The sequence below is a fragment of the Triticum dicoccoides genome, chromosome 2A (genome assembly GCF_002162155.2).
Source record: "Triticum dicoccoides isolate Atlit2015 ecotype Zavitan chromosome 2A, WEW_v2.0, whole genome shotgun sequence".
Lineage (NCBI taxonomy): Eukaryota > Viridiplantae > Streptophyta > Magnoliopsida > Poales > Poaceae > Triticum > Triticum dicoccoides.
The window spans coordinates 61384015-61394146 of record NC_041382.1 but is presented as its reverse complement, the minus strand read 5'-3'; positions in this window follow the sequence as shown (position 1 = coordinate 61394146).

Sequence of the window (10132 nt, the reverse complement as noted above, 5' to 3'; positions counted from 1 at the left end):
TCACCTCAAGTATCCGTGGGTATGATTATATGATATGCACCACACAATCTCAGATTCATCTATTCAACCAACACAAAGAACTTCGAAGAGTGCCCCAAAGTTTCTACCATAGAGTCAAGAAGAAAACGTGTGCCAACCCCTATGCATAAGTTCACGTGGTCACGGAACTCGCAAGTTGATCACCAAAACATACATCAACTGGATCACATGATATCCCATTGTCACCACAGATAAGCACGTGCAAGACATACATCGAGTGTTCTCAAATCCTTCAAGACTCAATGCAATAAGATAACTTCAAAGGGAAAACTCAATCCATTACAAGAGAGTAGAGGGGGAGAAACATCATAAGATCCAACTATAATAGCAAAGCTCGCGATACATCAAGATTGTACCACCTCAAGAACACGAGAGAGAGAGATCAAACACATAGCTACTGGCGCATACCCTCAGCCCCGAGGGTGAACTACTCCCTCCTCGTCATGGAGAGCGCCGGGATGATGAAGATGGCCACCGGAGAGGGATTCCCCCCTCCGGCAGGGTGCCGAAACGGGTCTAGATTGGTTTTCGCTGGCTACAGAGGCTTCTGGCGGCGGAACTCCCAATCTATTCTGTTCCCTGATGTTTTTAGGGTATATGGACATATATAGGCGAAAGAAGAAGGTCAGGGGAGCCACGAGGGGCCCATGAGGGTGGGGGCGCGCCCAGGGGGTAGGGCGCGCCTCCCTGACTCGTGGCTTCCTCGAAGCTTCCCTGACGTCTACTCCAAGTCTCCTGGATTGCTTCCGTTCCAAAAATAAGTTGCGTGAAGTTTCAGGTCAATCGGAGCCCGTTTGATTTTCCTTTTCTGCGATACTCTAAAACAAGGAAAAAAACAGAAACTGGCACTAGGCTCTAGGTTAATAGGTTAGTCCCAAAAATCATATAAAATAGCATATAAATGCATATAAAACATCCAAGGTTGATAATATAATAGCATGGAACAATAAAAAAATTTAGATACGTTGGAGACGTATCAAGGACCGCTGGCAGGACCAGCCTCGCAAAGGTGCCTTGAGGGATCAGCCTTGCGAGGACCGTCCTCGGGGCAATGTTGGGCTTCCTCCACTGCCACCACCAAGAAGGAACGACGACCACCACCAAGATGAGGGGGCTCGGGGCTTCCAGGTGCCGCGTGCTATCGCCTGCATCTTGGGCGGAGCTCAAGCCCCAGCCTCACAGCATATCTTCAAGCAGTTCGGTCATGAAGTGAATGCAGTCCTCCCCAAGCTCGAGGCCACGCGCCCGCTCATGTGGTCCAAGTGCGCCATTACCTTCAGCTCAGCAGATCAGCTCAAGTGCGCGGCCACCACCGGCGTCCTCCCGATGCTTTGTTCACCCGTCATCAGCAACATGCAAGTCACCAAGACCCTCATCGACGGCGGCGCAGGGCTCAACGCCCTGTCCGTCGAGACGTTCGACAACCTCCAAGTGCTATCCGATCAACTTCAGCCTACCAAGCCTTTCTCAGGAGTGACCGATGGCTCCACCACCCCGATCGGGCAGGTCCGCCTTCCCGTCACCTTCGGAGAACGCAACAACTACCGCACCGAGCTCATCGACTTCGACGTTGCCCACATTCGTCTGTCGTACAATGCCATCCTCGGGTATCCGGCCTTGGCCAAGTTTATGGCAGTGACGCACCACGGCTACAACGTCCTCAATATGCCAGGAAGCGGCGGGATCATCACATTTCCCTGCGAAGAAAGAGATGCGGTGTGCTCCCTCGAGCGCGCCTTCCAAGCAGCGTCAATCGAAGACCCCAGAAACGATGCGGCTCGGTGCCCTCCTAAGGTCGTCCCCAAGAAGAAGAAGCAGTTGCTCCGTGCCGGACCTCAGGAGGGCAGCGCAGCAAGTGGCACCACGTCAGGATCATCACCCGTACCTGGGGCGTCTCCCTCCATCGCATAGGAAGGCGCGCCCAGCGCCCTCCTCGGGCAGGGCTCGGGGGCTCTCTTCTGGAGGGCCTCGGACCTTGCCAACGTTATGAGGGAGGTGCTCGGGCACCACTTGGAGGCGTGCTTCGCGGCACATCTCCTTCAGGGGGACGCTGGGCGAGGAGCGCCCGACGCTCAGTAGTTCAACACCAGGGTATCTCAGGAGCTTCAAGAAGCAAGAGCAATACGCGGCGACCGCCGCTCACCTGGCGTTGCTCCCCACCTAGGCGAGGGTAGTGAGCTGCGCGTGTGCATCGACATACCAGGGCTCAACTGAGCCACATCTCAGGAGCTCTTCTGGCCTTCACGCGTTGGGCGCTGCGAAGGTCCACCTCACAGCTACGTTCGCATGCCGTTCGGCCTGCCGAGCGTGGCTGCTGCCTTCCTGCGCAACCTGCAGAGCGTCATGGCGGGTCAGGAGGCCAGGCACCATGCAATCCTGGCGGAGATGGAGACGGTCCTCAAGGAACCGCCTGGATCCCCAGAGCCTCCCGAGGCTCAGGGCCCCGGTGGCTCATGAGGGGCAACCCCTTCTCCGCGTACCTTCAGCTGCCTCAACACCCCTTCATCAACGGAACCATGTGACATTTTCCAAGTTCATTTAGCTGGGAGCGCCCTCAGGGCTGCATTATTCCCAGGCCGCGTGGGTCCGTCCCTGTGGCATGTATCCCTTCCTTTTTATGTCTTTAGCTTACCTTGCTGGGGGAGCCCCTCGGGCTGCATCATCCCCAAGCCGCTCGGGCCTGACCCAGTGGCACGTATCGTTCATGCATTTACCTGAGCTAGGTTGCCTTTCATGCTTAATCAATCTATGACTATCACCTGCTTGATTGTCGCCCATCGCGGGAGCCACGCGCCGGTCGTCTTTCTTCAGGACCCTTCACATGAGAAGGTTAGGCACGTCGTCTGTAGTCGGGCCCGTCCCTGCAGCATCGATAAATCCAATGGTTGAGTTCTGTTTGGCGGGCCGGCCCCGTTCATGTCACCTCCTGGGGCTGTTGGTCCTTGGCTTTCTCACGCGATAACCTCGGGAGATTCGTTCAGCGCAGGTTGTCTAACCACCTCGCAGGACCAACACAGCGAACAAGAATCAAGACCAGGCGCAACCTGCCTTGAGGTAGGGCCTCGTGAGTCCTGTGCTGGCTCACGAGTGCCTAGACACACCTCGTCGAGCCCTGTCGTGCAAGCCACGTGTCAGGGTGGGGTTGTACACGCCCCGGGGGCTCTCCGCGACAGGGAGTCCCCTCCCACGTACCAGAGGTAGATCAGCAATCACCACGGCGATCGGTGCCCTTCCTCGCGCTAACTTGGAGGAACTTCCTGAAGGCTACAATGGGCGGTACCGCGGACTCTCCCTCTTTTCTCATGCGATTCGCTTGCGCGTTAAAAGGGAGCCTCCTAAGCATCGCGACTCAGGAGCTCTTACTGGCTCTCCAGCCCTCACCCCCTGGCCTTGACCACGGCATCGCGACCTAGCATACCAGCGGCGGCTAAGCTCGCTCGAGGGTTGGGACTTGAGGACGTAGAGCACCAGGAAGAACATGGAGAGGAGGGGGAGGCATGCACGGGCCTGGCCTAGCTACTCAGCAGCGCCCGACGCCCAAGCCTAGCGTCTCGCGAGGGACCAACCCATGATTACCAAGATAAGTTTCGCGCTCGGGTCAATCAATCCCTACAGCATAGAGTTCTCATTTGTGTTGCCCCGCTACGGCGACGTAGTCTCCCTCTCCTACCTCTCGGCGGTTGGTTGCACGCCACAGGGGATCTCCTGAGCATCGCGCCTCAGGGGCTCTTACTGGACCTCGGGCCGCTCACCTCCTGGCCTTGACCACGGCACGCGACCTCGCATACCAGCGACGGCTGAAGCCTGCCTAGGGACTGGGACCTGTCGGCGTAGAGCACCATGCCGTCGAGAGGTTGGAAAGGGGAAACCGAGCCGGAACGGAGCACGCACACGCACAACTTCATAATAAGGGTAATATCAACAAAGGACATCGCAAAACCTTTACACACCCCCTCGGGGCATTTCTTGATTCCTCGTAGGAAACAAAAGACAGGAACTTAGGGAATCCTAACTACACATGCCCCTGTGGATGACGCCATCATCAATAATGGGCCACCAGAGGCCGGCGCCAACCCCATCCAGATCAGCGGCGGCGGTGGCTACTACCTGTTGAGCACTTGCGATGGTTTTCCCTTGAAGAGGAAAGGGTGATGCAGCAGAGTAGCGTAAGTATTTACCTCAGTTTTTGAGAACCAAGGTATCAATCCAGTAGGAGGCCACGCACGAGTCCCTCGAACCTACACAAACAAATAAATCCTCGCAACCAACGCGATAAGGGGTTGTCAATCCCTACACGGTCACTTACGAGAGTGAGATCTGATAGATATGATAAGATAATATTTTTGGTATTTTTATGATAAAGAGAAATAAAAGATGCAATGTAAAATAAATGGCAAAGGAAATAACTAAGTATTGGAAGATTAATATGATGGAAGATAGACCCGGGGGCCATAGGTTTCACTAGTGGCTTCTCTCAAGAGCATAAGTATTCATGGTGGGTAAACAAATTACTGTTGAGAAATTGACAGAATTGAGCATAGTTATGAGAATATCTTGGTATGATCATGTATATAGGCATCACGTCCGAGACAAGTAGACTGACTCCTGCCTGCATCTACTACTATTAATCCACACATCGACCGCTATCCAACATGCATCTAGAGTATTAAGTTCATAAGAACAGAGTAACGCTTTAAGCAAGATGACATGATGTAGAGGGAGAAACTCATGCAATATGATATAAACCCCATCTTGTTATCCTCGATGGCAACAATACAATATGTGCCTTGCTGCCCCCACTATCACTGGGAAAGGACACCACAAGATTGAACCCAAAGCTAAGCACTTCTCCCATTGCAAGAAAGATCAATCTAGTAGGCCAAACCAAACTGATAATTCAAAGAGACTTGCAAAGATAACCAATCATACATAAAAGAATTCAGAGAAGATTCAAATATTGTGCATAGATAAACTTGATCATAAACCCACAATTCATCAGTCTCAACAAACACACCGCAAAAGAAGATTACATCGAATAGATCTCCACAAGAGAGGGGGAGAACTTTGTATTGAGATCCAAAAAGAGAGAAGAAGCCATCTAGCTAATAACTATGGACCCGTAGGTCTGAGGTAAACTACTCACACTTCATCGGAGGGGCTATGGTGTTGATGTAGAAGCCCTCCGTGATCAATGCCCCCTCTAGCGGAGCTCCGGAACAGGCCCCAAGATGGGATCTCGTGGATACAGAAAGTTACGGCGGTGGAATTAGGGTTTTGGCTCCGTATCTGGTAGTTTGGGGGTACGTAGGTATATATAGGAGGAAGGAGTACGTCGGTGGAGCAACAGGGGGCCCACGAGGGTGGAGGGCGCACCTGGGGGGTGCTACCTCTTGAGCACTGCGTTGGTTTTTCCCCAAAGAGGAAGGGATGATGCAGCAGAGTAGCGTAAGTATTTCCCTCAGTTTTGAGAACCAAGGTATCAATCCAGTAGGAGGCTACGCGCGAGTCCCTCGTACCTACACAAAACAAATAAATCCTCGCATCCAACGCGATAAGGGGTTGTCAATCCCTACACGGCCACTTACGAGAGTGAGATCTGATAGATATGATAAGATAATATTTTTGGTATTTTTATGATAAAGATGCAAAGTAAAATAAAAGCAAAGTAAAAGGAAAGGAAATTACTAAGTATTGGACGATTAATATGATGAAGATAGAATCGGGGGCCATAGGTTTCACTAGTGGCTTCTCTCAAGAGCATAAGTATTCTACGGTGGGTGAACAAATTACTGTTGAGCAATTGATAGAATTGAGCATAGTTATGAGAATATCTAGGTATGATCATGTATACAGGCATCACGTCCGAGACAAGTAGACCGACTCCTGCCTGCATCTACCACTATTACTCCACTCATCGACCGCTATCCAGCATGCATCTAGAGTATTAAGTTAATGAAAACAGAGTAACGCCTTAAGCAAGATGACATGATGCAGAGAGATAAACTCATGCAATATGATGAAAACCCCATCTTGTTATCCTCGATGGCAACAATACAATATGTTCCTTGCTGCCCCTACTGTCACTGGGAAAGGACACCGCAAGATTGAACCGAAAGCTAAGCACTTCTTCCATTGCAAGAAAGATCAATCTAGTAGGCCAAACCAAACTGATAATTCGAAGAGACTTGCCAAGATAACCAATCATACATAAAAGAATTCAGAGAAGATTCAAATATTGTTCATAGATAGACTTGATCATAAACCCACAATTCATCAGTCTCAACAAACACACCGCAAAAACAAGATTACATCGAATAGTTCTCCACAAGAGAGGGGGAGAACATTGTATTGAGATCCAAAAAGAGAGAAGAAGCCATCTAGCTAATAACTATGGACCCGTAGGTCTGAGGTGAACTACTCACACTTCATCGGAGGGGCTATGGTGATGATGTAGAAGCCCTCCATGATCGATGCCCCCTCCGGAGGAGCTCCAGAACAGGCCCCAAGACGGGATCTCATGGATATAGAAAGTTGCGGCGATGGAATTAGGGTTTTGGCTCCGTATCTGATCGTTTGGGGGTACGTAGGTACATATAGGAGGAAGGAGTACGTCCGTGGAGCAATAGGGGGCCCACGAGGGTGGAGGGCGCGCCTGGGGTGGTAGGTGCGCCCCCCTACCTCGTGGCCTCCTCCTTTGTGTCTTGAAGTAGGGTCCAAATCTCCTCGATCATGTTCAGTGAGAAAATCACATTCCCGAAGGTTTCATTCCGTTTGGACTCCATTTGATATTCCTTTTCTTCGAAACCCTAAAATAGGAAAAAAACAGCAATTTTGGGCTGGGCCTCCTGTTAATAGGTTAGTGTCAAAAATAATATAAAGGTGGATAATAACGCCCAATAATGTCCAAAACAGTAGATAATATAGCATGGAGCAATAAAAATTATAGATACGTTGGAGACGTATCAAGCATCCCCAAGCTTAATTCCTGCTCGTCCTCGAGTAGGTAAATGATAAAAATAGAATTTTTGATGCGGAGTGCTACTTGGCATAATTTTAATGCAATTCTTCTTAATTGTGGTATGAATATTCAGATCCGAAAGATTCAAGACAAAAGTTCATATTGACATAAAAATAATAATACTTCAAGCATACTAACAAAGCAATTATGTCTTCTCAAAATAACATGGCCAAAGAAAGTTCATCCCTACAAAATCATATAGTTTAGTCATGCTCCAATTTTCTTCACACAAGAATGCTCTCATCATGCACAACCCCGATGACAAGCCAAGCAATTGTTTCATACCTTAGCAATCTCAAACCTATAAACTTTCATGCAATATATGAGCGCGAGCCATGGACATAGCACTATGGGTGGAATAGAATATGATGATGGGGGTTATGTGGAGAAGACAAAAAGGGAGAAAGTCTCACATTAATGAGGCTAATCAATGGGCTATGGAGATGCCCACCGACTGATGTTAATGCAAGGAGTAGGGATTGCCATGCAACGGATGCACTAGAGCTATAAATGTATGAAAGCTCAACAAAAGAAACTAAGTGGGTGTGCATCCAACTTGCTTGCTCACGAAGACCTAGGGCACTTGAGGAGGCCCATTGTTGGAATATACAAGCCAAGTTCTATAATGAAAATTTCCCACTAGTATATGAAAGTGACAAAACAAGAGACTCTCTATCATGAAGGTTATGGTGCTACTTTGAAGCACAAGTGTGGCAAAGGATAGTAGCATTGTCCCTTCTCGATTTTTCTCTCATTTTTTTATTTAGGCCTTTTCCCTTTTTTTCTTTTTTATATGGCCTTTATCTCTTTTTTTATTTCCTCACTTGGGACAATGCTCTAGAAAATGATGATCATCACACTTCTATTTATTTACAACTCAATGATTACAACTCGATGCTAGAAAAAAAGATGACTCTATATGAATGCCTCCGGCGGTGTACCGGGATATGCAATGAACCAAGAGTGACATGTATGAAAGAATTATGAACGGTGGCTTTGCCACAAATACTATGTCAACTACATGATCATGCTAAGCAATATGACAATGATGGATGTGTCATGATAAACGGAATGGTGGAAAATTGCATGGCAATATATCTCGGAATGGCTATGGAAATGCCAGAATAGGTAGGTATGGTGACTATTTTGAGGAAGATAAAAGGAGGTTTATGTGTGAAAGAGCGTACATATCACGGGGTTTGGATGCACCAGCGAAGTTTGCACCAATTCTCAATGTGAGAAAGGGCAATGCATGGTACCGAAAAGGCTAGCAATGATGGTAGGGTGAGAGTGCGTATAATCCATGGACTCAACATTAGTCATAAAGAACTCACATACTTATTGCAAAAATCTACAAGTCATCAAAAACCAAGCACTACGCGCATGCTCCTAGGGGGATAGATTGGTAGGAAAAGACCACCGCTCGTCCCCGAGCGCCACTGATAAGGAGGACAATCAAAGAACACCTCATGTTTCAAATTTGTTACATAACGTTTACCATACATGCATGCTACGGGACTTGCAAACTTCAACACAAGTATTTTTCAAATTCACAACTACTCAACTAGCACAACTTTGATATCACTACCTCCATGTCTCAAAACAATCATCAAGGATCAAACTTCTCTTAGTATTCAATACACTCATAAGAAAGTTTTTACTAGTCTTGAATACCTAGCATATTAGAATTATTTAAGTAAATTACCATGATATTTAAGACTCTCAAAATAATCTAAGTGAAGCATGAGAGAATAATAGTTTCTATAAAACAAAACCACCACCGTGCTCTAAAAGATATAAGTGAAGTACTAGAGCAAAAACTATATAACTCAAAAGATATAAGTGAAGCACATAGAGTATTCTAATAATTTCCGAATCATGTGTGTCTCTCTCAAAAGGTGTGTACAGAAAGGATGATTGTGGTAAACTAAAAAATAAAGACTCAAATCATACAAGATGCTCCAAGCAAAACACATATAATGTGGCGAATAAAAATATAGCTCCAAGTAAAGTTACCGATGGAAGTAGACGAAAGAGGGGATGCCTTCCGAGGCATCCCCAAGCTTTGGCTTTTAGGTGTCCTTAAATTATCTTGGGTGTGCCATGGGCATCCCCAGGCTTAGTCTCTTTCCACTCTTTGTTCCATAATCCATCAAATCTTTCACCCAAAACTTGAAAACTTCACAACACAAAACTTAAAGTAGAAAATCTCGTGAGCTCCGTTAGCGAAAGAAAACAAAACACCACTTCAAGGTACTGTAATGAACTCATTATTTATTTATATTGTTGTTAAACCTACTGTATTCCAACTTCTCTATGGTTTATAAACTATTTTACTAGCCAAAGATTCATCAAAATAAGCAAACAACACACGAAAAACAGAATCTGTAAAAAAACAGAACAGTCTGTAGTAATCTGTAACTAACGCACGATCTGGAACCCAAAAAATTCTAAAATAAATTTCTGGACGTGAGGAATTTATCTATTAATCGTCTGTAAAAAGAATTAACTAAATATCACTTTCCAAATAAAAATGGCAGAAGTTCTCGTGAGCGCTAAAGTTTCTGTTTTTTACAGCAAGATTAAAAAGACTTTCCCCAAGTCTTCCCAACGGTTCTACTTGGCACAAACACTAATTAAACACAAAAAAACATAACCAAAAAAGAAGCTAGATAAATAATTTATTGCTAAACAGGACCAAAAATCAAGGAATAAAAATAAAATTGGGTTGCCTCCCAACAAGCGCTATCGTTTAACGCCCCTAGCTAGGCATAAAAGCAAGGATAGATCTAGGTATTGCCATCTTTGGAAGGCAGTCCATAAATAACTCTCATAATAGATTCATAAGGTAATTTAATTTTCTTTCTAGGGAAGTGTTCTATGCCTTTCCTTAACGGAAATTGGAATCTAATATTCCCTTCCTTCATATCAATAATTGCACCAATCATTCTAAGGAAAGGTCTACCAAGAATAATAGGACATGAAGGATTGCAATCTATGTCAAGAACAATAAAATCTACGGGCACATAATTCCTATTTGCAACAATAATAACATCATTAATTCTTCCCATAGGT